We start from the raw sequence: 26,084 nt of genomic DNA, 5'->3' as shown, positions 1-26,084 counted from the left end.
CCATACCATGCATCAAATGATGAAATCAGGAAAAAAGACTCATCCAGAATTGATGGTTCTGATGTTGAATCAATGATATTCGAGGGAAGGTTGCAAAGAAGATCGGAAAAGACTGGAGATTTCTTTGATTTGTATTTAATGAATTCCAAATCAAACTCCTACAAAATGACGATCCATTTTGAGTAATTTCCCCCCAGAAATTGATGTGACAAAATATATGTCATAGGGTTGCAATCTAAAATAACAGTGGTCTTTCAGAGCATGATGTAGTGGTGAAATCTCTGCACAGCTTAAACAACAGCCAAAGATAACTTTTTGGCATAAGACTACTTATCTTTTGTATCATTGAGATTATGGCTCAAATAATATATCAGATGTTCAATCCCATCTTCTTCTTGGACTAAAACCATTCCAATGGTTGTATCTGTAGCAGTGAGATACATGAAGTAGTCATTTTGATAATTCGGGGATTACATTAATGAGGCTCTAATCAAGGTATCTTTAAGAGAATCAAAGGAAACTTTCACAAGGTGGTCCCAATGGAATGGTTTCCCATTTTTCCATAAATGAGTAAATCCTTTATCCATTTCAGCATAATTGGGAATGAACCTCCTCAGAAAGTTAGCCTTCCCTTGGAGTCTTTGTAACTGTTGTAGATTGGAAGGTGGACGAAAATCAAGGATTTCCTGAACCTTAAGTGGATCAAGTCGAATTCCCTCCTTAGACACTACGAATCTAAGAAAATGACCAGAACCAACACAAAACACACATTTGTGTGGATTGAGTCATATTTTGTAGTGTCGACACTGTAAAAATATAGCTCTCAAATGCTACGGGTGTTCATTCCATTTTCGTGAATGAGCAAGTAAAGCGTCAAGTTATGGTTGAACAATATGTTTGATGTCATGGAAGGCATAATTAATTACCCTTTGAAATGTTGCCCCTACATTCTTCAAACCAAACAGGAGTTTCCTATAAGCGAATGTGCCCCATGGACAAATAAAGGCAATTTTAGATTGGTCCTCTGGTCTGATATTGATCTAATTATAGCCGGAAAAAACCATCCATAAATGAGAATATTTTTCTTCAGGCACATTCATCAATAATCTAATTGACAAAGGGAGTAGGATAATTGTATTTTGGGCAATCCTGATTCACATCCATATAATTGAAACATACTTGTATTGTCCCTTGTTTCTTCATGAAAGGAACGATATTGGAAACCCAATCAGTAAGAGGAACAAGGTAAATGAAAACAAAATGCAAAATTTTTTCAACTTCTATTTTAATAATAACAACCTTCGTTAGATGAATAGGATGGAGGCGTTGTCGCACTGGTTTGACATCAGGATACATTTTGATTTCATGTTCAACTATACTAGAGTCAATTCCTAGCTTCTCCTCTTATGACCATGCAAATATATCTCGAAATTCACAAAGAGAGCATGGAAAATATCAAGTTCTAATGGAGAACAACATTTGCCAACATGAATGTTTTCTACAATATTAGGTTTGGTCGAAATATTGATAGAAAAAATTTCTTCAATATTTTACAGGTTTCACTCATATTCTACTCTATTTATGAAAATAGAATTCGAAAGGAAATCGACAATTGAAGGGTGATTAAGTTCATTTGAATAATCTTCTATGTGATCCAGAAGATGGGAATGATGAAGATAATATTTCCATGGTTCTCCTTCCATCATCATCAATTGAATGATTCCTTCATTAGTATAAAATATACGTGAAAATGGATCAGGGGAAGTACCATATTCTAATGAACGATCTACCCATACAATTGACGAAAATGGATTTGGGTTTGCCACGCAAGCTAGAAATATTGATTGCTATGCTAGCTGAATAGGGCTTAGGAAAATGATTTCATTACTACTATCAACTTCAAAGCTATTGTAATCTTCCTTATGTCAGATGAAGTGGAAGATATCATGTTGCAAGTCTCAACTTTTTCCACTTCCGCCAAATTTGATGGTGGTGGTAGTGAAAAAGTACCCATTATTGAAGAATTTTTAAAGAGACCTACACCAATGTTTTGAAGAGATAGCAGGGGTCTGTGTACAAACAGAATTCTTCAAGTAGCCTATGAACTAGAGGAGAAGAAGGCAAGTTGGTCAATAACTATGATTCCACCTTTATGAGGGAATGCAATCATATGAATGTATGTTGAAATCACAACAGCCACTGCATAAACCCACAATCTTCCTAGTAAAATGTTGTAGTCAAGGGGTCCATCATTGAACTCCAATTCAATAGTTATTTTTTTGCCTCCTAGTTTGATTTGTAGATTACTCAATATCCCACAAGGGGTATATGTGTGTCCATCAAAAGCTTTTAACGTTGTTGGTGAACGTGAAAAAAGATGTGAGCCAAGTGTTTTCCAACAACTCGTAGACATTATACAAGTAGATGCCCCCTCGTTAATAATGGTTTAATGAACAAGTTTATTCAAGGCATTTACTTGAATCAGTAATGTTGATTACGCTCGTAACTGTGGCGTATAACATGCATGGTTGAAAACCACAAGATTGGAATCAGTTGGATCGATTCCACCAATTGCTGACAATAAACCCTACTTTTGGGAGGGACAGTTCAAAAGCACCTCAAGCATAAGCATAACAGAAGGCGACTGAGACAAATATTCTACTATATTATAATTCTATGTAGCTTGAGCTTGAGGTTTAAATGTCGATTTATGTACAAATCCCTTAGGTGGTTTTATTGTTAACTCTAGTGCAATAGGTGGTGTAATAAGATCATTTGAAGTTGAAGTCGAAGGGTTAGGTCAATCAACCTGGTTATTTGACGATGACGGTTGATTTCCATAATCTTTACCTCATGTTGACACCAAAACATCATCTTTCGGCTTAAGGGCGAATAGCATAACCACTTGGGAAGTGGAAGCATGGTCTGTAGCAACCATATTTGTCTCTGGTTTTGGAAAAGGATCAATCAATACCATAGATGTATTAGAAGTCTTCATAGGCTTTGAGAATTCAAAGCAGTGAGGACAATCTCACGTAAAATGCTCATTGTTACAGATCAAACATGGGTAATGAGGTTTCCTAGCCGAAAGAGAGGAATCAAATGATTTCTCTTGAGGGGAGTTATCTTGTTTCTTCTTATTTTCCCCCTTCTTCTTACTTCCTGGTTACTTTTCATTATTTCCCTTATTAGATGACATGGAATTGGTTTTGTATGTAAGAGTGTTATTAAGTGCATTTGTAGTTTGATTGGAAATGGCAAGTATTTGACTATATGCTCTACCTTCCGTTTGTGTGCTCGAAGAACCAATCACACTGTGACCGAGATGAGAGTCCTTACTCGATGGTGGAGGAGGAATAGTGAAAGTTGGTTGGGGTGCATTCGGGATCTTGTCATAGAGCGTACTAGAGTATGTATAAATCAAGTCCAAATATTGTGCACATGCAACTACTTGCTCTTCAGTGACAACTCCACCTTTTGCCACATCCTCAATGATAGATGGCAGCAAGGATTTTATAAACCACTCAGCTAGAAGCTAATTAGTATCATAAGTTTTAACCATTCGACAATGATAACACCACTGATGGATATGATCAGATATATGAGTACCAGTAGTCTGTTTAAAGTTGGTTAATAGTTCCGTTCCAGTCTCATATCATATGGGTAACTGGAAGTGGGTGAAAAACATGGTAGCTAAGGCAGTGAAGTTATCAAAAGAAGCTCATGGTAACTCGATGTACCATTTCACAACCTGACCAGTACGTGTTCTCTGGAAAAGGAGTAGTCTAGCAGAATCATCAATCAAGAATTTTGATGAACACCATAAATGAAAAGTCATGACATGGTTTGACGGGTCTTCTCCGAGGATTCAATTGAATTTCAGAATGCTAGAAGGTAACTTACAAGGAATCACCAGCCACCAAGGTGCATAATGAATTGGTTCATTGGTGTGTCGGTTTAGATCTGGTAATTCAAGTGTTGCAACGAAAGGAAACTATCTATTGAGGTCAGGTTGAGCATATCCAGGGTAAGATGGGATCACCTAGGGAATAGGCCTTTGCATACTAGCATAAGGAATTTGCTGCTAGTAACCTTCATAAGGGTAAGTTTTTTGAGAAAATTTGGCTTAATGTTATTGTTGAACACTGGGATACATTTGTTGTTGTCCAAACCCAACATAGGCTTGCAGACCAGGACCTGGATAAACTTGTTGTTCACCAAACCCAACATAAGCTTGTTGTCCAAGTCCATGTTGAGGTTGGTATTTCTGGAATTGCTATTGTTGATATTGGGGCTGCTAAGGCTACTGAATCAACTGTTTTTGTTGTTGGTGGTACAAAATTTGTTGATTTAATGGTTGTTGTTGCCCACCAATGTAAGGTTGACCAAGTTGTGAATACACTAACCCAGTGTAAGTCTGATCCATTCCAGTAAATGGTAAACTAGCTTGAAGTGTTTGGACTCCATACACAAGTGGTTATTGTAAAACTGCCTAAGAAGGCTGGATCTGTATACATGAAACTTGGGGGTCTGAGGTTGAAGGGCTAGCTTGCACAGGTTGAAATATATGAACTTGTGACTACGGTATAATTGTAACAACAGGTGTTGTAGGTATGGATGAGACAAATTGCATAGGTTGTGATGGATACATAAGACTAGGTTGAACATGCATGGTTGGCTACCACTGAGAGACAATCATTGCAGGCTGACCTAAAGACAATGACATACTGACATATGGTTTCCCCCCATAATATAGAGGATAAAGAGAATGTGCATATTGTTCTCTGTATGGGGGTAGTCCATCGTAAAGTGGATATATAGGATGGCAACTAGATGAACCAATGTTATATGAACTTGATGGGTCTAGTTGTTCGGTACTCGTAAATGAGGAACCAAATAAAATTCCAGTAGAGGACATTGGTGAAGACCAAGGGCTAGAAGCAACACCTAAGTCGATTCCTGATAAAGATTGGTAACCCTATGGGATGGATAGAACACCATACAAGTGTGACTCAGGTGTCGTAGTAAACATTGAAGAGGTTGTGACAGAAGATTTTGTTATAGCCATAACATATGGTATGGTCTGGGATGTTGACTCTGCCATAGTCAAATGTCCAAATAAGTTTCCTAATGAATCAACAAGTGTCTGAAGGTAATCAAGATCAACAAGAATAGTAAAATGAGGAGTATAAGGATACATATGCAGTCCAGTTCCAAAATGGAATGGAGTTTTGGGTGAATCTACCTTAGGTTCCTCTTCTATTGAAATCAAACCAGGTGGAAGAATTACACCATTTGTCTGTAATAGATTTCTCGTACTTGTTGCTGAGATAAAGAGGAAGTCTTGATAGTTATGGATGTCTGAGGATGTACCGGTCAATCTTCTCTCGGTGAGGTAACAACTTCTTATTGTTCTACCTCAAGATCCAAATGTCGTGGTAAAAGAACAAGTTCAGGTTGGGCTTCATGAACAAGTTCGGGTTCAGAAGTAACTTCTGACTGAAAAGTGATGGGTTCAAGATCCACTTCTGGTTGAATAGATTCAGGTTTACAAGTAATTTCTTGTTAAACAACTTCAGATTGAGAATCAACTTGTTGTTAACAATATGGGTTATCATTTCACTAGATTCAATTCTAGTTTCCTCAGGTAAATGTGGAGATTCCACTTTAGTAACAGATGTACCAGTAACCGTAGGAGTAGCTCGGGTCATAGTACTTACTGGTATAGGTGTTTCTGGTAATTTAGATGAAGAAGCAGAGGCTTGTGAAGTATTGCATCTTGTCAAATGAGACCGCTTTAGTGTAGCTTCAGGCGATAAAGGTGGTTTACTCACTGCTCTCCACGAATGAAAGGGTAACGGTTGATTTTCCTCCATGATTTCTGATTGATTTTATTATAAAAAATAAATAAATAAAAAGGGGTAAATTAGGCAAAATGTTTACCAAGCAACTGTCAACTACAGAATACCTCCTAGCAAACCAAGAAGTCAATTATAGTGATAAATAAGTTATTTATCACTATCAATGCAATCTCCCCGAATGTTGTGTTCGGCGTATCACAGTGTACAAGGCGACTGACTCGACTACCTAGGGATGGATAGCAACCTAGAGTTTTCCTAACATAAATACCCGAAAGTACGTGGAGGCCCAATCTGTATTAGCACTATCTAATTCGAAACTGCACAGTGAGAGCATTCCCATATACTTTACGTACTGTAACACTGCCATATATAGACAAAGGTATGTGGACCAGTTACGATATACTCACGTACGTGGAATGAGGTATCACACTCAGAATGTATTGCAAACAAGTTAGTGACAACTGCTATGTTTCATGCCGTCAGAACATGTCTCTAGCCTAAAACCTTTAAATTTTTTGTGTTAGATGACAATTCTCCATTTGGCTAATCGATCTTAATTTTAAGTTGATCTTGATTAATAATTTTCCTTTGAAGGTTCACCACATGATGTATTTTCAATTCCTAGAATGCAACTAATATGATAAGCATTCTTTTCTTTCAATCTTGACAACGAAAAAAATAGCTAGTATGGATAGAGCAATCATATTCTCTTAATCAAAGAATAAAGAACACATCTAATGCAATCTCCCTAAACTATTCCTATGAGCACACACAAACTTTTTCAATGCACAATGCAAGTTTTTCTTTTCAATTCCTTTAATGTTGTGCTGAACAAAACAAAACTAATGCACATACAATCAATCAATCTTTTTGCAAGAACGAAGATTAAACAATAGTTCTGTTTTGAAAGAAAAGAATACTTTTACGACACTTTCTTTTGAACAAAGATTAATTGACTATAAACTAACTTTTACAATGAATTGATAGTGATAAATAAATAATTTAAGAAACACTAAACAATCAAGGACAAAATAGGTCTCGCAAAGGAAACACAAATTGATTTTGGAGACACAAGAATCATTGATCATTCATCAAGAAAAAACAGAAGGAAATTTGGCAAAAAATCAACACAAAGGATGTATTTTTTTCCTAAGGAGGATCAAAGCATCCTTGAATGGGAGACAATGTGCTTTAGACCATTGTCCTCAAGCCAGGGGTGCTTTGCAGTGCTCTGTCTCTAGACCAAGCCTGCGCTGGTGCCAGAGAGGCCACCCTAGGGTCTTACAAGCATAATTTTCACCAAAAAACACTTCAAAAGGATGAAAGAAGATAAATGGAAGAAAGTAAGGTCTACTAGAGTGTACTAGGATGAAGGCAAACTACTCGGAATGATGATCGTTCCCCAACGGAGTTTGCAATTTGTTATGAGGAATTTTGCATCTATGGATAAATATTAATTCCCTAGGTAGGTAGTTATACCTAGAACAATAGATTTAAGGTTCTTATCCTTTTTCTATAAACGATAAATAAGAGAAAGGGATCAAAGGACCTACTTGTTCTTTCGTTTTCATTTTGTCTCCTTTTTTTGACTCCCGTCACTCCTTCTCAAACTTAACTCGCTCAAAAAGTACCTGCGAGCATAAACAGAAGACAAAAAATGAATCAAAGGAAAAGATCTATCGAATAGAAGTAATGGAATCAGATACATTCACACATATAAACTTCATATATCAAGATAAGCATATGGAAAAATGTGTAAATAACTTTATTAGGTAGAAGGGAGAATTACAACCATGAAGTCCGATCCATTGTCACTATTCCAACCCGGGTTCCAACCAGCATCACATCTGTAGCATAGCACTCTAGTAGCATAACACTAATCACTTACAATCTCAATTCTCACTTCAATAGTATCTCCTTATAAATTCTCAAAATTCGACCCCTGATCACTTAGATGAGTGCTCAATTTATAGGAAAATGGAGGAGACTTTTTCATAAATGAGGGTATTGAATGGCCTTCCAAAGATAGAGTTAGCTTCCATGGAGGAAGGGATGAGAGGATAGGAGGATACTTAACTAATTCCCTATCCAATTTCGAGCTCATAGGAGATGATAAGTGTGGGAATCTTCTAGATTTCTATAGAAGATAAGAATATTCCTAGAACCTTATGTGAATTTCGCTCAATCTCATCCAGTGTAGGTCAAAGTGGGCCTAGGTACTTTACAAAGCACCTTAACACAGGCCTACCTACACTAAAGGAAACTTACCCCTAGCCAAGGTTGCGCTAGTCCCTCAAAGAGGCAATTCTGGAGGGTTTCAGGCCAAAAAACTCTTAGAGAAGGAGGCATTCAAAATGATGACTTGTATAGCAACTAAATTAGTGTTTGATGAGCCCTAATGGTACGGATCTAAATGATGGGAGTGATTTTCCCAAACGGATCTGTAACAGGTACGTCGAAGGAAATTTTGGCAGAACATGCAGAGGCTTCTCTATGCTGAACATTCGAATGAAAGTGTCGGATGGTGAGGCATACCAATATGCAATGCCTATCAATGCCTCCATTTCTTCCTTTGACATGCAAGATGGATCCTCTTTGAATATCATCTTCTAAAAAGGGGTAAAAAAATGATGGGACATTCGTGTGATTACTCCTTTGAAGCTGCATTTAGAAAACGACTTGAAATATGTGTTCACTACAGTCTCCGCCGGTGACCATGCCCACTACAAACCCAAGAACTCCTATTGGGCATAGATTTCATCTAGGATATAGGTAGACATGTAGATCTCTACATGCATACCTTCAGGTGATTTTCGATCCTTCGTTACTTGTTCATTGAGCTCATGAGCTAGTATGCCGGACCAGTTACATGGTTTTCCTTCTCTAGCGAATTGGTCTAGTGCAAGCACCCAACTCTGTGGGAAGGTTTCCATGCTTGCTTGGCCATACAGTCAACTAGAAAATATGATCAAGTATTGGTACCCCTTCCTCAGTATCTTTTTCTTGTAGGTCGGGGTGGGTGTCAACCTGAATCGAGCTGGCTCCTTTAACCAATTCTTTAGAATGTCTTTGGAATTAGCACTGAGGTTGGGTAAGATGAATGGAGTCTCCATGATAGTGAAAAGCTTTGACATCTGATCAATCTCATCATAATCTCATTCCTAGAAGGTCGCAAGATTCTTCCCACTGACATTGCTCAATGTCATAATCTCGGGATCAGTGTGAGAGACGATCTAGTGTATCATGTCCACCCATGGGAACCCAGGATATCTGCATGTAATCCAGTACAAGCCAGACTTTTGAATGTTCATGTACACCCAACAGTATTCGAGGTGTTTCCAAAAATGCCTACAAATGTTTCATTCACCTCTTACCACTTTAGTTTTATGTCCTTCTCTAGATACAACTTTCTACCTTCATAGATCAGAACACTAGAGGACACTTGCTCAATTGTTTCTCTAGCTGCATTTCCATAATTGTCTTGTGATCTTGTTCTCTCGGAAGCCATTGAGACATACGAACAACTGAAAGATCTGGAGACAAGCAACATGCATGGCAAGAAATATTTCCACGAAAACAAAGCAACTTCAGGGAATGACACAACACATACCTAGGAAATTGATGGGCAAAATTGCACAATTTCTTTTGGGTGGCTCGGTGACTGGCTACCAGAATTACACAAAAGGAATTCTGGGTTGTCTGAGAGGTAGGACTGGCTATTGGATATGTTCAATGTGCAATCCAGACTAGTTGTTGGCTACTAGGATTGCACAATGTGCAATTCCAGCTAGGAGTGACTACAGGCTCATGGAATGCATTGTGAAATTTTCTAGGCCAGTAGTCAATGCCCCTTAGAAATGTATAAAATAGTCCTGGAGGAAATTTTTTGGTAGAAATGCGCATTGCTTGAGAGGAAGGTAGATCCTACCTTCCCCATAACGTGCAACGCAGTCTTAGCGAAGGTAGAGTTCGGGCCAAGGTGGGCCCGTCTTGTCGACAGGAAACTGAAAGCAAATAAGACAGTGAATGCATGGCGACACTAAGTGAAAGTAGATGTGATTGATAATTCATGTGAAACATGAATGAAATTTTTAGCAAACAGATAAACATGCACGTGGGTGAAGCAATTCTTTGATTCGACAAACATTCGTGCAAAATAGTTTCATGCGTGCGATAGCAGTGAGATAGCAACAAAAACTGAAACAGAGCTAGGACAAGCTAGTATACATGTAAATGAAAACAAGCATTCAAATAAATCAAGCAAACAACAATCACATAAGAGAATACAAAAAAAGCAATAGAAATGCTGAAAAAGACAAGTTGAGGCCACTTACCCATGAATAGCTAAGTCATATCTGTCGAAGAGTCCTAGATGTGTTGTGGGATGTTAGAGCTTCATGAATGATGTGAATGAATGAGCTTTGATGTGTCGAATAAATAAAGTTGGTCTCATGATGCACATGCCAAAAATCTAGGAAAAAGCAACACTTGGAGGGAAGTTTCTAAAACAACTTTGCATGTAACCTTCGATTGCTAAAATATAGCTCCCTGAATCATGAGATGTTTTCTGCATGTTGCCTTTTGATATTCCAGGAAAAAGAAAGTCATGCATGAATTCAAGTCAAGTTTCCTTAGTCTCGAGTGGAACTCATCAACCAGACTACTCAAGCATGAAACTACTCAACTACTTGAGAAAAATGTACATTTCTGGTTGGGATATGGACTGAATTCCCAAGAGGTTTGCTCAATTTCGAAGTAGAGTAGCTAACTACTACCTAGATTTGTGAAAATTCTGGGATGAGCAGCCTTGCTGGGGAAACTTCTGGAATTCCTATTGGGATTGTTGGCTGGAAGAATTGCACAATTCTGGAGCCCTACAGGCGGCCAGACATAATTGTGCAATTTTTGGAGGGAAGGATGGTTTCCCTCCATAAATGTGCAATTTTCTTAGGGAAACTACTCAGCCTGCAGCTGGACCAAGTTCAGGTGAACAACCTATGAGGGGAATGCATCAAGATGTGATCAAGAGGCTTCCTTTGTGCAAGAAAACTATGAAGCTTGTGTACTTGACGAAACAAGACGAGGTGTTTTGAAAGGTTGGGAGGGACGCTCCGAAATGGGCTAAGGAAATTTTTTGGATGGTGGTTCTTGCCGCTACAACAATGGGATGTCAAGATCAAATGACAGTGCTTCCAGAAATGTCGTTCCTATCATGCTACGACTTCTGAGTGTAACTTTAGAGTTGTTTCTGGACTTATTCATAATATGTGAACTAAAGTCTGGCAATGTACTGAGTTTGTCATTTATAACTAAGAGGTTTTGAGGTTCATTCTTATAGAGAGGCTCTAGCTTGGAAAAGAATATTTGTATGCCCGTGTTCATGTTTTTCCGTTTCTCCTACAGCTGTGTCATTGGGTTTCTTTTAGTCAGCACCTTCAAGAATTCCAAAATTGTTTGAGTTCTATCTTCAATCTCTAATTCTTCTAGCTCTTGATTGTTCTTGTAATTTAGAAATTTTATCAGCTCAGTAGCTTCATTTGCTTTGTCTCTTAGCTTCTTTCTAACGTACACAATGGCTTCAGTTGACCTTTCAAAAAATTCCTTCTGTTCAAAAGTAATTTAGATGGAAGGCCAAATTTCTCCCATGTCCTCATCAATTGTTTTCCATATGATTTCCTTCACTCGTGCCAATGATTTTCCCATGGCACAAACTTATTCCATTTTTTGTAATATTTGGGACAAGGTGTGGGTTTTATGTGTTTCTGTCAAGTAAGAATTTTCATACCTTTTACTCTGATCCTACAAAATTTTTATCTCTTTCTTCAGTGCCTTCATCTCTTCTCCCTATATTGTCATATTTTCCATAGAATGAACCAATTTAACGAAGACATCCACCAGTGAGGTGGGAAGCACTGTTGAGGAAGATGTTCTGGATGAATTTGTTGTAGAGACTCCTGTCTAAAGCAGAGATGTAATAGGAACTAAGAGGAACCACAACAAGCTGTGAATTATGCTCCTTTTCCTTTATTAACTTATCCATTTCTGCTTCCATTTCTTTAATCTCGACAACTTACTCCACTAGTATATTTAGCATTTCTTCCTTTTGTAATTTTGTCTCTAAAATTTCATTAGCCTGGGGCTCTTCAGTTGTTGAAAACTTTAATTTCTTCTTCAATTATACAATATCATCATTCTTCTTTATGATTATTTCTTCTCTAGATTTTGCATTTTCTAGATCAAGGCCTACTTTGACTACCATTTCCTCCAAGTATTTGATTATAGTATCTTTGGATAATGAGGAGACTTTCTCCAATTTGATTTGAGAATATACATTATTTAGAGTAAGTTGTAATTTTAAAGCAGTGAACAATATTTGTGAAATTCAAATGTACCATCTCACCTTCCTGTCTGTGCATATCTATTTGATCCAAAGGATGGACAACCTTTGCCTCAAATTCAAAAGTCGTATGTTTAAATTTTGCTGCTCACTTTGGTTGAGGGACCTAGGCCTACAAGAGTTCCATATGAACTCTTCTTTTCTCTGTATCATATTTTAAAATGAGTCTGTGTTGAATGGAAGAGGATTGTTTTCTTAACTGAGTTGATATGTTGTCATGAATAACCTCATTTGTTTACTTTATTTCCTTGTATCTCTGAAAAAAGTCCAACTGTCTCTACTCTGTAGAAGTTTCAGGTGTTTGAGGGACATGTTAGTACTCCTCTCGATCTCCAAGGCTGAGGAAGAGTCCAGCTGAGGTAACCATAGACCAACTTTTTGACTTTGTAGCTATCCTTACCAAGCTGGAGAGAGCTCTCTCCAAAGAATCCCAACTAGGAGGGCTAGATGGATTAGGGTTTTAGGCTAGGTATAAAGTGTAGAGGTTTTTTCGATTTGATTTGGTGGGTTTTATTGCTGGATGAGGGTATTAGGTCAAAGAAGCTAGGTCAGGGAAAATGAGATATGATTGTAGACATTCAAAGGGGAAAGGAAGGTAGGAATCTTAGCACTTAAAAGGTGGTTTAGTGAGATGGTTTAAGACCGATGAGGAGTTAGGAAGAGCATATGAGATGAATTCTTCTGAAACTAAAGAAAAATGGACAAATTGTGATGGCTTTCCCAAAACAGAGCATGATCAAACATGTATTCTACCTATCAACTTGAAAATTACCATATAATAGACACGAAATGGTTTATGAGCATACAATGCATTCATATAAATGATCACAAAGAAGAAACCTTGCTAAACATCCATACCACATGTATCCCAAATAAATAGCTGCAACTCATCTATTAATATTGGCCAAAATCTGATACAATAGTGTCTCTGATCATTAGTATAATATCCCACTAAATCCAACCTTTGAAAATATTGAAAAACTAGAAGATATAGGCCTAAAAAAAAACTCCTCCCAACCTCGGTTCGAATCCATTAAAGGAGGAGAAATTCCACCAAAATTTGAATTGATAGCTAGAGTGTAGGGTGGTCAAAATGAATCATCTCTAATTACAATGAAACTGATTCATTACACCTCATAAAGTCTATTTACCTAATGTATTTACCCTATTTAGGGAAAATTTTAAGAATGGAAGTTTATCTTGAAGTTTAGAAACCTTCGTGAATCTTAGTAGTCCCTAATATGCAAATTGTAATAATTTTGGTAATGTTTTTGTAGAAATATTTATATTTCAAATGATTTTATATTAGTCAATATAATATTTTGGCGATTTTTAAGGTAAAATAATGCCGTGATATAAAATTTGGGCTAATCATTTTAGAAAAAAATGGAATTTGGCGAATCTTTTTTTGGAAAAAGCATGGAAAATTAGCCAAACTACGAATATTAGCCCCTAAATTTTTTCCCTGGCCCTAGTTAATAGTAAAAAGGAAATAATTACATTTACATCATGAATTACATTAGTAAAAACTTGATTTCCCAAGATGAAAATCAAATCTGGAGATAAACAGTGAAAAATTAGGCAACTGGTCAAACGTGCCCTCTCTATGTCAAACACGCCCTCTTTGTGTCAAACACGCCATCCACGTTGCACGTTGATTTTGACTGCCTTTATGGTGTTCAAATCGAGCCAAGGATAGCTAGATGGAAAGCGTATCCTATCTAGTTTCTAGATCCACATTCAGTTTCCAAAATGGACTTTATCTATCCCTCCGAAGGCTGATTATCCCAAGACTGGTCAAGTGCGCAGCACCAAGGGGGAAAAGGAGGCAAAACATTGATTTTTTAGGTGTTTTTTTACCTTTTCACCAGCCAATTGTCCAAACCAAGGCTTGTAAAGTTGTTTTCATACATGTCTTCCCCTCTCTAAATCCAATGGTGGTCTTCATTTGTCCAAAATGTGCCCCAAACAAAAGTGCAATTTTAAGGGCATTGCACCCTTCGCATTCTAGTTGTCATAAAACTGCGTATGATTTCTTGAAAAGAACAAAAACTTCAAAATTACCTCAAAACTTCTCAAAATTGGTGAAATGATTGCTAATAATGTGGTTTTTGCATGGAGTGAGGCCTTAGCGAGGATTTCAAGTCTTCCTTCCTCTTATTTCCTTTTTAGGGCTTCAATCTTTACATTACCTCTTCTAAGATTTGCTCTTGCAATCTTGTTCTGCATGGCATAATGTTTTTCCATGTTTCTCTGAATCTCGTTTTATTTGGTGGCCTTATGTAGGGGCTTCTCCAAATGCTAGTTTACCTTGTCAAGCCAATGCTCTTGGTTCTCATTAATCATGATGGAAAATTGTTTGTTCTGTGTGAGTTGATTTGCAAGCTCAGTCTCCTTTTGTCTCTCTGGTTCTAGAGTTCTTTTCAACCCTCTAGTCCTAGGTTTTCTTGTTGGTTCTTGCTCTTGTCCAGGTTCACCATACCTATCACAGGAATCATCAAGCAATGACTTAGCTTTCATTTCTTCCCTTTTTGCCTTGATGAGATGAATCTCCATGGTATCATGTGTGGCTTGAAGCTACTGGTTTTCTTGCTCATAATATGAAATGATAAATTTAGACCTTTATAAATTGGTCTAGAGCTCCCCAATGAGTGCATATTTTTCCTTGATGACAATGCTAGTGTACATTGTCATCATGCTCATCTAGGAAAACAAGTTCAAAATACTACTTTGCCTCATGTAGGTCTTCCTCCTCATGTTTGATCTCTGCCTGAATCTTTTCTTCTGTCATCTCTTCTTTGCCTTTGTGTACCTATTTTGTTGGTGAAGAAGGCAAGGCCCCTCCCACATTATGTGGAGCAAACAACTGCCTATGACCTCTCCGATAAGTATGTGACAATATTCCCAAATCAACCCTCTTAGGCTTGATGACCTCAACCTACTTAGTCTGCTCAAGCTCACTGATCTCAGCTCTACTAGGTGACTCAATGTGCTCATGAAATGGTGATGGTGGAGGTGATGGTGGAGGAGACTTATCTGATGATGATGTATGAACTGTGAGCTGAGATGGAGGAATGGATGTTGAAGGATGAGATGATGAATGGACATATTGAACATGATGAATAGATGGATCAGTGAATATGTAATTAGCTCTGAAAGTACTCCATGCAATGTTAAATTTTTTGAGGTGATGGAGGACAATGATTTTGATGAGGGAGTGTTGGAAAATTCTCCTCATTTGGTTCCCATATTGTCTTTTTTGGACAACACATGCCATATTGTCAATGCTCTGGAAGAGGTAATATGGTATGTTGAGCATCTTAACCCTTGTGAAACGCATGAGTAGCTAGATATGATAGGTATGAAGTTTGGAAAACCTTCCTTCACAAGTAAAGTATCTCATGATAATTTTCATCATGGGAACATATCTATCGAGGAGGTACGAGAAAGGAAAAATCCTCTTTCTATCATTTTTATATCTAGGTTTGATATATGGCTCATAGTAATGCTCCTCCAAGTCCGTTTTCTTAAACCATTTTTCCCCAACATCAAGGATTTGAGTAGCAGCTGATATGATGGAAGTGGACACAATGAAAGTGAAACCAGCAAGGGTTACCTGGTTGTCATGGAGATTAGAGATGAATAGTCTATTCAACATAGGATGATGTTGGACATTTTGTACTTTCTCAAAGAATTCAAAACATCCTAGATGTTTAAAAGATGTCACATTCATGGGAGATGCCATGAGTTCAATGGTATTTTTTGGCTCAAATCTAAGCTTTATCCCTCCTTTGTTTGAATTCTTCCCCTTCCTTTCCTCCTCACCGGAACTTCTGTTCTCTTCTTCTGACATGGTGTCTTGATTTTAAAACCATAAGGAGATGAAATGATAGTGGAATATGGGTATAGCGAGTTAGGAGTAGTGTGATGAAATTCAGGGAGATGATGGGAAGGGGTTTATGGTTTAAGGGAGGTGACAGAGAGTGGGAATGTAAAGGGATTTCGGATAAGGAATTTTATTACAGGTTAGGGGTTTTGGCAGCCTATGAAGATAGAACACCTAGGTCTTATGGTTTTGGGAATAAAGGCCTTTGGGAGATATTGAAATGATATGGGGGTTGGGAAAGGGTTTAATAGGGATATGGGAAGGTAATATAAGTACTAGGGTGTGAAATTGGAAGTGTGGAAATGAAACTAGGCTTTGTAGGTTTGAAAACTCTAAATTTCACTGAAGAGACTTTGCACCATGAATTTATGAGTTGTGAAATTCAAGGAGGGTCTACTTTAGTGCTACTTACTTGCTAGATGAAGAAAACAACCAACTCAATATTTGAGAGGCAATGGAACTTTGTTTCAGAGGCTGGAGAGAAACCATGGTCAAATGCGCAACGCACAACTAAAACACACCCTTCACTTCTCAAATGCTTAGTGTATCACTGAAATGCGCCTGCTTGGTCAAATGCACAATGTGACACTAAAGCACACATCGTAATACACAAACATGCCCTCCAGTTAACAAATGTGCAGCAAAAGCTCTGTTTTGCTGATTTCACCTATCAAACTCAGAAAATTCTCATTTGTTGAGGTTGCTAGACCATGACAAGAGAAAATGAGGGGAAAATGGATATCTTGAAGGTTCTAAATACTTGATAGCATTTTATTTTGTTGATTTAAAACCCATTTTCTAATGTTTGAATGTGATTTTGAAACATTGCACTAATACCCTTTTACCTTGTGCTTTTGCTTTGCAGAGTGATCAATTGTTGGAGTATACACTTCATGTTTTGACATTTAATGTCCAGTTGGCATGTGGAGCTAAGTTGGTAGCTTGGGAAAGGTTACTTATTACATATAATGACATAAAATTACGTAAATATAAAAAATTGAATTACATTTTTGTTTTTTGGAATAAAATTACAATTTGGGATGAAACTCATACTTGAAATCAAAATTACAGCTTTCACAAGCATCTTCACATGTTTGCAAATCCTCTTTAAATGAAAAATGTATATTATTTTTCTCACTCTCATACTTTTTATTGGATTTATGCAGTGAAATGGAGTATTATTGGACCTTAGAGAATGAAACCTAGTGACCTAATGAAAACCTTGAGTGACCAGACTCCTTGTGGATTTGACTGACACAAAACATGATGAAATGAGCTTTTATGATAAATGTATGCTCAGTAGGACACAAGAAGGTGGGTCAGCAAGTATAGATTTTTTAGGGAGAGCGACATTTTTTTTACTCAGACTACCATCAGTGAGTAAATTTTTGCATGAGGACCTAGGTGGAATGACAAAAATTTCAGAATGGGACCCTAATATACTGACTCTAATAGGACAATAGCTAGAATATCCTTTGTAACTAAGGAGGATGATGAAGATTTTGTACTTCTTCTATCTAGCTTGAAAGTATTCAAACCTGGGAGCACAATAGTGCCTTGTGTGTCATCCAGTGATGGAAATTCTATTTTAGAACTGGAGCGAACTGTAATCTTCTTAGTATATATTTTTAAATTCCTTGCCTTATACTTCGGTGACTGGGCAATCATCCTCCCTTGATCTCTTTTCTGATTTTTCTTTTGGTAGTGGAGTCTTTGAAGTTGTCCTTGAAAGTACCTGCTCCTTGGCCTCTTTCAACGTATTTTCCACCCCCAATTGTGATGGTTCATATACTTTTCAATTCCAGGTCTCTGTGTGTGCACATATGGTGTAGTTTTTTTTGTTCTACTCTGAACTTGGAAATTACCCCAAAGTTGTCATAAGACGAAGTGAAACTGAGAGGGAAGTTCATTTGTTTCAGTAGGAGGTCTGCTTCCTCTCTTGTTGCTCTAGTGTTATAGATGAATGGTCCAACTTGTGTCTTAATCTTGAACTAGAATTTTTTCTTCGCTGGCACAAAGTGAATATTGTCAAAATGAATTATTTACCTAATATATTCCAAGGCAAACATCCTCATGGGTAAGTATTTGAGTAGTTTGTACGGTGGATACTTTGAACCATACACTCTAACAAGGATAATTTTAGGGGCGAATGTTCGCCCTTTGGCGAAATTAAGGGGTTTTAAATTTTTACTGGGCGAATATTTTGTATCATTAGCCCTTGAAATTAGGACTTACAACCTTCCAATTGTCCATTTTCAAGAATAGGTTTTATTTAAGTGAATCCATTCGCCCATTTTCAAGAATAGGTTTTATTTAAGTGAATCCTATGGGCCAAATACCATATTTATAAAAGAGGTATGGTAAATTAATAAAAATATAAATAAATGAGAGGTATGGTAAATAAATAAAACATTTTTTATATTTACTCCATAAGTCACCTTATATACATGTAAGGGTGTAAACAAATAAAAATATAAGTAAAGTGGAGGTATGGTAAATAAATAAAACGTCTTTTTATACTTACTCAAAAGATATGGTAAATAAATAAAAATATAAATAAACTAGACATATCGTAAATAAATAAAACCTCTTTTTATATTTAAATTAATAAAAAATATAAATAAACGAGAGGTATGGTAAACAAATAAAATATTTTTGTATATTTACTCCATAAGTCGCCTTATATTTACGAACACTCAAAAAATTAGTTATATTTAGGTGAAACTTATTAATACCATGCAAAAAACCATTATTAACCATAATATTAGAATTAATAAAAATAAAAATGGCACATGGTATTGACCCATGGTATTCACCAAAATGGCACATGTTATTAACCCATGTATTCACCTTGAATGTAGCCTATTTAAATGGGGGAATTAAACCAGCATGTAGCCTATGCTAAGATTCACTAGGATTTTACAAAGTTTTATTATTTAGTGAAAGACTCACCAAGATCTTACAAGATTTTATAATTGAGTAAAATATTCTAATAAAAATAAAAATGGCACATGGTATTGACCCATGGTATTCACCAAAATGGCACATGGTATTGACCCATGGTATTCAGCTGGAATGTAGCCTATTTAAATGGGGGAATTAAACTAGCATGTAGCCTATGCTAAGATTCACTAGGACTTTACAAAGTTTTATTATTTAGTGAAGTTTTATTATTTAGTGAAAGACTCGCCAAGATCTTACAAGATTTTATAATTGAGTAAAATATTCGCCATGCCTGGTGAGAGATTCGCCAAAAAATTATATATACATATTATATTATTGATAAAATAGCCTTCCATTTTTCCTATATACCATGGAGATTCACCCATTTATTATATTTATAAATTTAGGGGGGGTTCTTAAAATTTTCCCTGCACTCTAATATCTGTAAATGGTTGGTAAAGGTACTAATCCCTTGTTTTAACTTGTTGAGTGAGTTGCAAAACCCTATGAATTTCTTCACTGATCCTTGCAACCTGATGGCCACTCAACACATAAGTGGTTGGATATACAAATTGATCTATAAAATCTGAAAAGTTGTACTCTTGTCATTGGTTTTTGACTAAAGAACTCCATAAAACAACTAGCTATGACTCTCCTTTTTGATCCAGTTTTTGCACTGAGAATGGAAACTTATCTACCTAGAAAAACATAAACATGTACATAAGAATGAATGAATACCTAAACATTCCCTTAGTAAAAAACTAAAGTAATTTTTCATGAATTATATTTGATAAGAAGTGACCATAGTCAATGGTGACTAGTGGTCCCTCTTCTAAAGAAAAAGTGGATAGAAAGCTTATAATAGTCTCATATACACAATAATTCGAGTAGTAACCAAGAATGGAAGAAAATAGAAATAATCTATCTTGTTCTTTGAGGGAACATAGAAGAAGGATATGGGGGATTTTTCTTAAGGAGTTGGGAATATTTAGCGAGGACAATTTCAAAGATGACTGCTCTCTGGGGAAAATTTAACTTTTGGTATATTTATCTAAGAGCTTCAATGGATAAAGGGGAAATGGAATCGTGGTGGGGAACCTACAACTTTTGATTAATCCTGTCAGTTGTGATGGTGAAGAGAATTTCACCATTTGGGGAAATTATGGACCTCTTCCTTGAAAGGTAATAGGCTTGGCATCTCAGGAAAAACTCAGGAAAATGATAGGATTGAGGAATAGAAAATCGAGGGAGTCTGGAATTCCAGAGATGTATCTCGTCGGATTGGTCAAGGAAGTTATATCGGAACCAACAATGTAGTTCGAACAAGTCGAATTCGCACTGAGTTTTTGCGATCTTATAATCTCAATTTGCATGTGGGATATGGTCTAGATCAATAAGGGGATTAAGCATCGGATTGATCACAGGGGCAGTTTTAGTTGCAATGGTGGTTTGCAGGATGAGGATCAAAGACTGCAATAGTAATAAATCATTATGCCTCCAGTAATTTTGGAAATTAAGAGTGGAAAACCATTGGCGATTAATGAATGATGGGCAGTAGGAATGCTGCGGAAACAATTTCAGTACAAAGAGGAGGGAATTGTATTAAACAAGCGATGGAAAGAAAGTGTGACCAGAGTGTGAAATTATACATTTATTAGCAGTGAAACTGGCCTTAACTGTTAGATAAATGGTGTCTTTAGGCATTAAGCTCCTTATACTGGCATGGGAAAATGGTTAGGATATTAATGGAGGCTGAAAAATTCTTAGATGTGGCAGTTGGGGATTGGGGAAAGAGTGGAGTTGGACCGTTGGTGGGAATGACAAGACATGGGTGAGGTGGCGCAGTGGGAGTGGTAGCTATGATGGGACATGGATACTACCATTAGTGGTAAAGCATGATAGGAGGGAAGGAAATACCACTTTCGGAGTGGGGTTGTGGTGGTATCGAGTTTATGGAGGGGGGTTCCAAACTCACCTAATGATGCTATGTCAGGCAACACTAAACTGCTTCCCCCCCCCCGATCATTAAACCTTGTTGCTTCCGGGGGGTCTGATAAATGTCGTGAGCCAATGGATGTTCACGTTGAGTGATCAAGTGGTGGTGTAGTGCAACAGGAGTTAACACATGAGGGCCCACCAAATGTTTCAGTAGGTAATACATAACCCAAAGTACAAACTTTGGATAAATGAGTACTTGAGACATATTAGATAAAACTCCTCATTTGCCTATTCTAATGCTAAAAAGGAGAATGGTTGTACATTTGGGTATGCAAACCCTTTCAATTCTTATTCTCAAAGAACCTTTTCTTTGAGTTTAGAGTTATTACATAGATATAATAAATATTTGTACCATAGCGAATCATTTTTCCAGATAAATGTATCAGATGCACTCGGATCTTGTTGCAACTTTTGAATTTGTATGCACACCTCTTCATAATTATTCCAAACATTCCTTTCTTCAACTATCCAAACAATTTGACTAGTAGAAATTGACAGAGCAATGTTTCCATGTCCTCATTCCTTCTTAAGAGTGTATATGCAATAATAATTTGCTTCCCTTTTTTGTAGATGATTTCAAAGTCATAACCCAACATCCTTGTGACTCTTTTTGGTGATTCTATGAAGATAATATTTTTTTCAAGAATTATTTAAGACTATCATGATTTGTTTTTACGTTGAAGTTTCTTCCCATTAGATAAGGGTGCCATTGCTTTAGGGCATCTATTATTTACAACATTTCCTTCTCATAAATAAGTTTGTGTAAATACTTTCCCTTGATTGGATGACTTTCAAAATTAATAGGTCTTCATTCTTGGATTAAAACAACACCAATGCTATTTCATAAGGCATCACATTCTAGAATAAAGGTTTTCGTGAAGTCTGGTGTAGCTAAGGCTAGAGCTTGACGCATTTCATGTTTAAGATGTTCAAAGGCCTTAGTTGCTTCTAGAGTCTAAAAAAATGCATCTTTCTTCAATATTGTTGTCAGTGGTGCTGTTATTTTCCCATAATTCTTAATAAGCTTGCAATAATACCATGTTAACTCAATAAATCCTTGAATATGTATTAAGGTTGTGGGTATTTTCCATTCCCTTATGGATTTAATTTGGTTAGAGTCTATCTTAACACCCTCATGAGATACAATATGATCCAAATATTCCACTTCTTTGTAACCCAAAAAAACATTTGGAGGGTTTTGTATAGAATTGTTTCTCCTCTAATAGTTTCAACACCCTATCAAGATGTTGAACATGGTCTTTCCAAGCCTTTTTCTAGATTAGTATATCATCAAAAAATACTAACACAAATTTTTTAAGGAAGGGTTTGAAAGTGGAATTAATCAAATCTTGAAACGTGGAAGGTGCATTAGTAAGGCCAAAAGGCATGAAGAAAATTTCATAATGACCTTGATGAAATCTGAATGTTGTTTTTAGAATGTGTTCTATATTCATTCTAATTTGATGATTCCTTGAACAAAGATCCAACTTTGTGAAGTAAATTTATCCATGTAGTTCACCCAGTAATTTATCAATGAAAAGAATGGGAAATTTATCTTTAATAGTGAGAATTTTGATCTCTCTATAATCCAAACACATATGCTATGATCCATCATTCCTGTGCACCAATACTAGTAAAAAAGATAATGAAATCTGACTAGTTTGAATTATACCTTCCTCTAGCATTTCTACAACCATATGTTCAATTTCACTCTTCTGGGCATAAGCATATTTGTAAGGTCTGATGTTTGGAGGAACACTTCCTGGAATCATTTCAATAACATGATCATGATCACAAATAGCTAGGATACTTTTGGGAGTATCAAATACCTTGGAATGATTGTCAAGAACACTTTAGAGATATGGAGAAATGGACGACTTAGAGGTTTGAATATCCAATGAGCACAATTGTGTAATTACCCTTTGTTTTTCCCTCTTCAAAATATTTTCATGTCATTAGATTTTTTTATATTCTGAGGTTTCCCTTCGATAGCCTTTAATTCAATTTCCTTTCCTTCTAAGAAAAAAATCAAGAAAAATTCTTGAAAATTAAAAGTTATTGTCCCCAAAGATTGTAACCATTAGACTCCTAATACAACATCAACACCACCCATTGAAATGGAAAGCATTGGACTATTCAATACATATTCCTCTATAGTTAGATTGATTTTATGACACTTCCTTTAGAAATTTATAGTTCCTCCATTTGCAACCATCACTTGACACTCTAGTGTTAGATATAGAAAGAAATTCAAATCCTAAGTTACCATACAATAAATAAAATTATGGGTACTACCTGAATCAATTAGCTCTATTAACTCTTTATTCTTGACAAATCATTCTATCTTGAGAGTTTCAGGAGTAGTAATTCCTACCAATTCATTACATATATGGTTCCTAGTGTATATATCCTTCTTTTGATTTTTCCTATTCCTTTTCTTCCTCTTCTCTCATCCAACTTATGACCCTTAGTGTATCTTCTATCATAACTATAACAAATCCCTTTTTCTCTTTTTTCCTCTAGTTGTTGTGGTGTCAACCTTGCAGGTTGTGGGAGGCTAGGAGAGACAACACTTCCATATTTATAGTTTTGAGTGGTATACTTCCTTCTTGTCGTAATTTTTCTTTCAACTTTTCTTTCCATCTTGAATGTGTTGTCCAATGACTTAGGTTCCCAAAGGAAAACCTCGTGTTGGATGTTATCCTTTAAAGCTCCTATGAACACAACAGTCAAATGTTCCTTTGGAATATCAATTACATTGAGATTAAATCTTTGGAAGTCCTCAATGTGCTCCCCAACCAAACACTTTTGTTTCACATTTATCAATTGGATAAATAAAGTATTTATCTTTGTATCCTCATAATGTGCTATCAATTCCACTATAAAAATTGATGAAGTGAGAAATGATTTACAAGAAAAAATTCATCGATACCCTACAAACTAATTGGGTTATAAATATAAATATGCAATTCATACCTTTTGTGTGTGTTGCACATCATGTAGATGAATGAACTGCTCCATCTGTAGTATCCATGTTACCAGATCATTGCCATCAAAATACCTCATATTAATCTTTGGAATATGGTTCGTCTTCAACCCAAAGTTAGATTCTTTAGAATCGTGATTCACATTACTTATGTTCTCATCATGAGTTTGATGGGATGCCTTGTTACCACTAGGAAGCCTTTCTTGTACCAACTTTGTCAAACCTTCTTTCAAAGTTTCCATGTTTATTTTTGTGTATACTTTTATGTATGATTTTAAACCTTCCATGTCCCTTTTAAACCATCCATCACCGCTTTCAGTTTAACTTTGGTTTCTCTTTGTTTCACTTGGTCTCTTAATTTTGGTATATCATGTTACATTTCTTCTTCTTCATGTGTCATAATAGAGTTTTCTGAGGGATTAATGGGTGTAGATTTTTTTTTTTTTGTTTGGGAGGAATTTTGGAACCAATTATTTTTATCTATGCTTCATTATTCCCATAGAATCACCTCAAACTAATTTTTCAAACAAAATTTATGCAAATTTAAAAATACACACCTCTTAAGAGCTTGATTTTGAGTTTTTCAATCTTACTGGCATTGAAACTATTGGAATTTTGTGATTTCATCATCCCAAGCTTTGAAATTATGTGTTGAGGTAGCACTATATGATTTATTTCCAAGGCCATGAGTCAAATCGATATTGGATTGTTTAAGGTAAATTTGTTCCAAATCTCCCAAGATCACTTGATTATGGATTGGTTCAGTAGAGCTAACTTGTACAGGATTCCACATGCCACTCTTTAAACATTCAAACTTAAAAATACTAAATAAAAACTATATCTTGTGCACTTTTAGTCACCTTTAATGGAAGAGGATAAGTATAACTTCAAGAACCTAACCCTAAAATTGGCTGAGGGAGGTCGTGAAATGCACAAGTAATGGTACATGAATATGGACAAGCACAAGAGTTGATGTATGAGGATGAGAGAGATTTTAGAAAATATTTCTTTGATCTAACTAAGATGGCAAAAGTGTTATAAAATGAGAGAACAACATGGTTGCAAGGAGAAAGTTCTAATCAACCACAATGTGATGGTGGTAATGGGAAAAAACCTCCACCTCCTTCTCCTCCTTCTCCTCCTTCATCCTCACCTCCTTCCTGACCTCCTTCTTCACATAGACCTACTCTGTATACATCTCTAAGAGGACATGTTAAGTATCCTTTGATTAAACTTGATGTCAAGTTTGAATTGCCAATGTACAATGGGGAAGTAAATGTTAAAAATTTGGATAATGGGGTTCATCAAATTGAAGTCTATTGTAGGATTCAAAAGATTGATGATGATGTTACAAAGATCCAACTTGTTTCTCTTTGTTTGGAAGGTGAAACTCTCATATGGTGGGAGACCGGAACTCAAGAATACTTAAATAAAAGTGGTAAAATGATCTCTTATTAGAATGACTTTATAGCTACATTAAGAAGGAAATTTTATACATTAGCTTACATGTAAAAATAAATTATGCATTGGAAAATTTTTAGACAAGCTAAAAGTCAGAGTGTCTTAAGTTACACACAAGAATTTAGAAAAAGAGCATTAATCTTGGGTATTGATTTGACCTTAGAAGGTACTCTCCTTAAGTATATATGTGCATTACGTAGTTATTCAAGACATACTATACTTATGTTTAATCCCACCAATATAGATGAAGTATGTGTTCAGGAAACTCATTTAGAATGAAGAGGCAAGAATGTTCCTCAAGATTCCAACAAGAAACCTTTTAAATCTGAAGATAAAGGAAAGAGGAAATTTAAAACAAATAATAAGAAGAATGCTACCATCAAAAAAGAGGGAGAGAAACTTACTTGTAAACATTGATCAAAATATGGCCATGATGAAGACCACTGTTGGAAACTACATATAGATTTGAGACCAAATATGTTCAATAAGAAGGGGAAACAAAACATTGATGCTATAAGTCAATAATATATAGGATCTAATTCAGGCGATGAA

The sequence above is a fragment of the Pinus tabuliformis genome, chromosome 9 (assembly GCF_031772625.1).
Source record: "Pinus tabuliformis cultivar Carrire ecotype Pingquan chromosome 9, CPIR1, whole genome shotgun sequence".
In the NCBI taxonomy this organism is placed as follows: domain Eukaryota; kingdom Viridiplantae; phylum Streptophyta; class Pinopsida; order Pinales; family Pinaceae; genus Pinus; species Pinus tabuliformis.
This window is presented reverse-complemented; position numbering follows the sequence as displayed.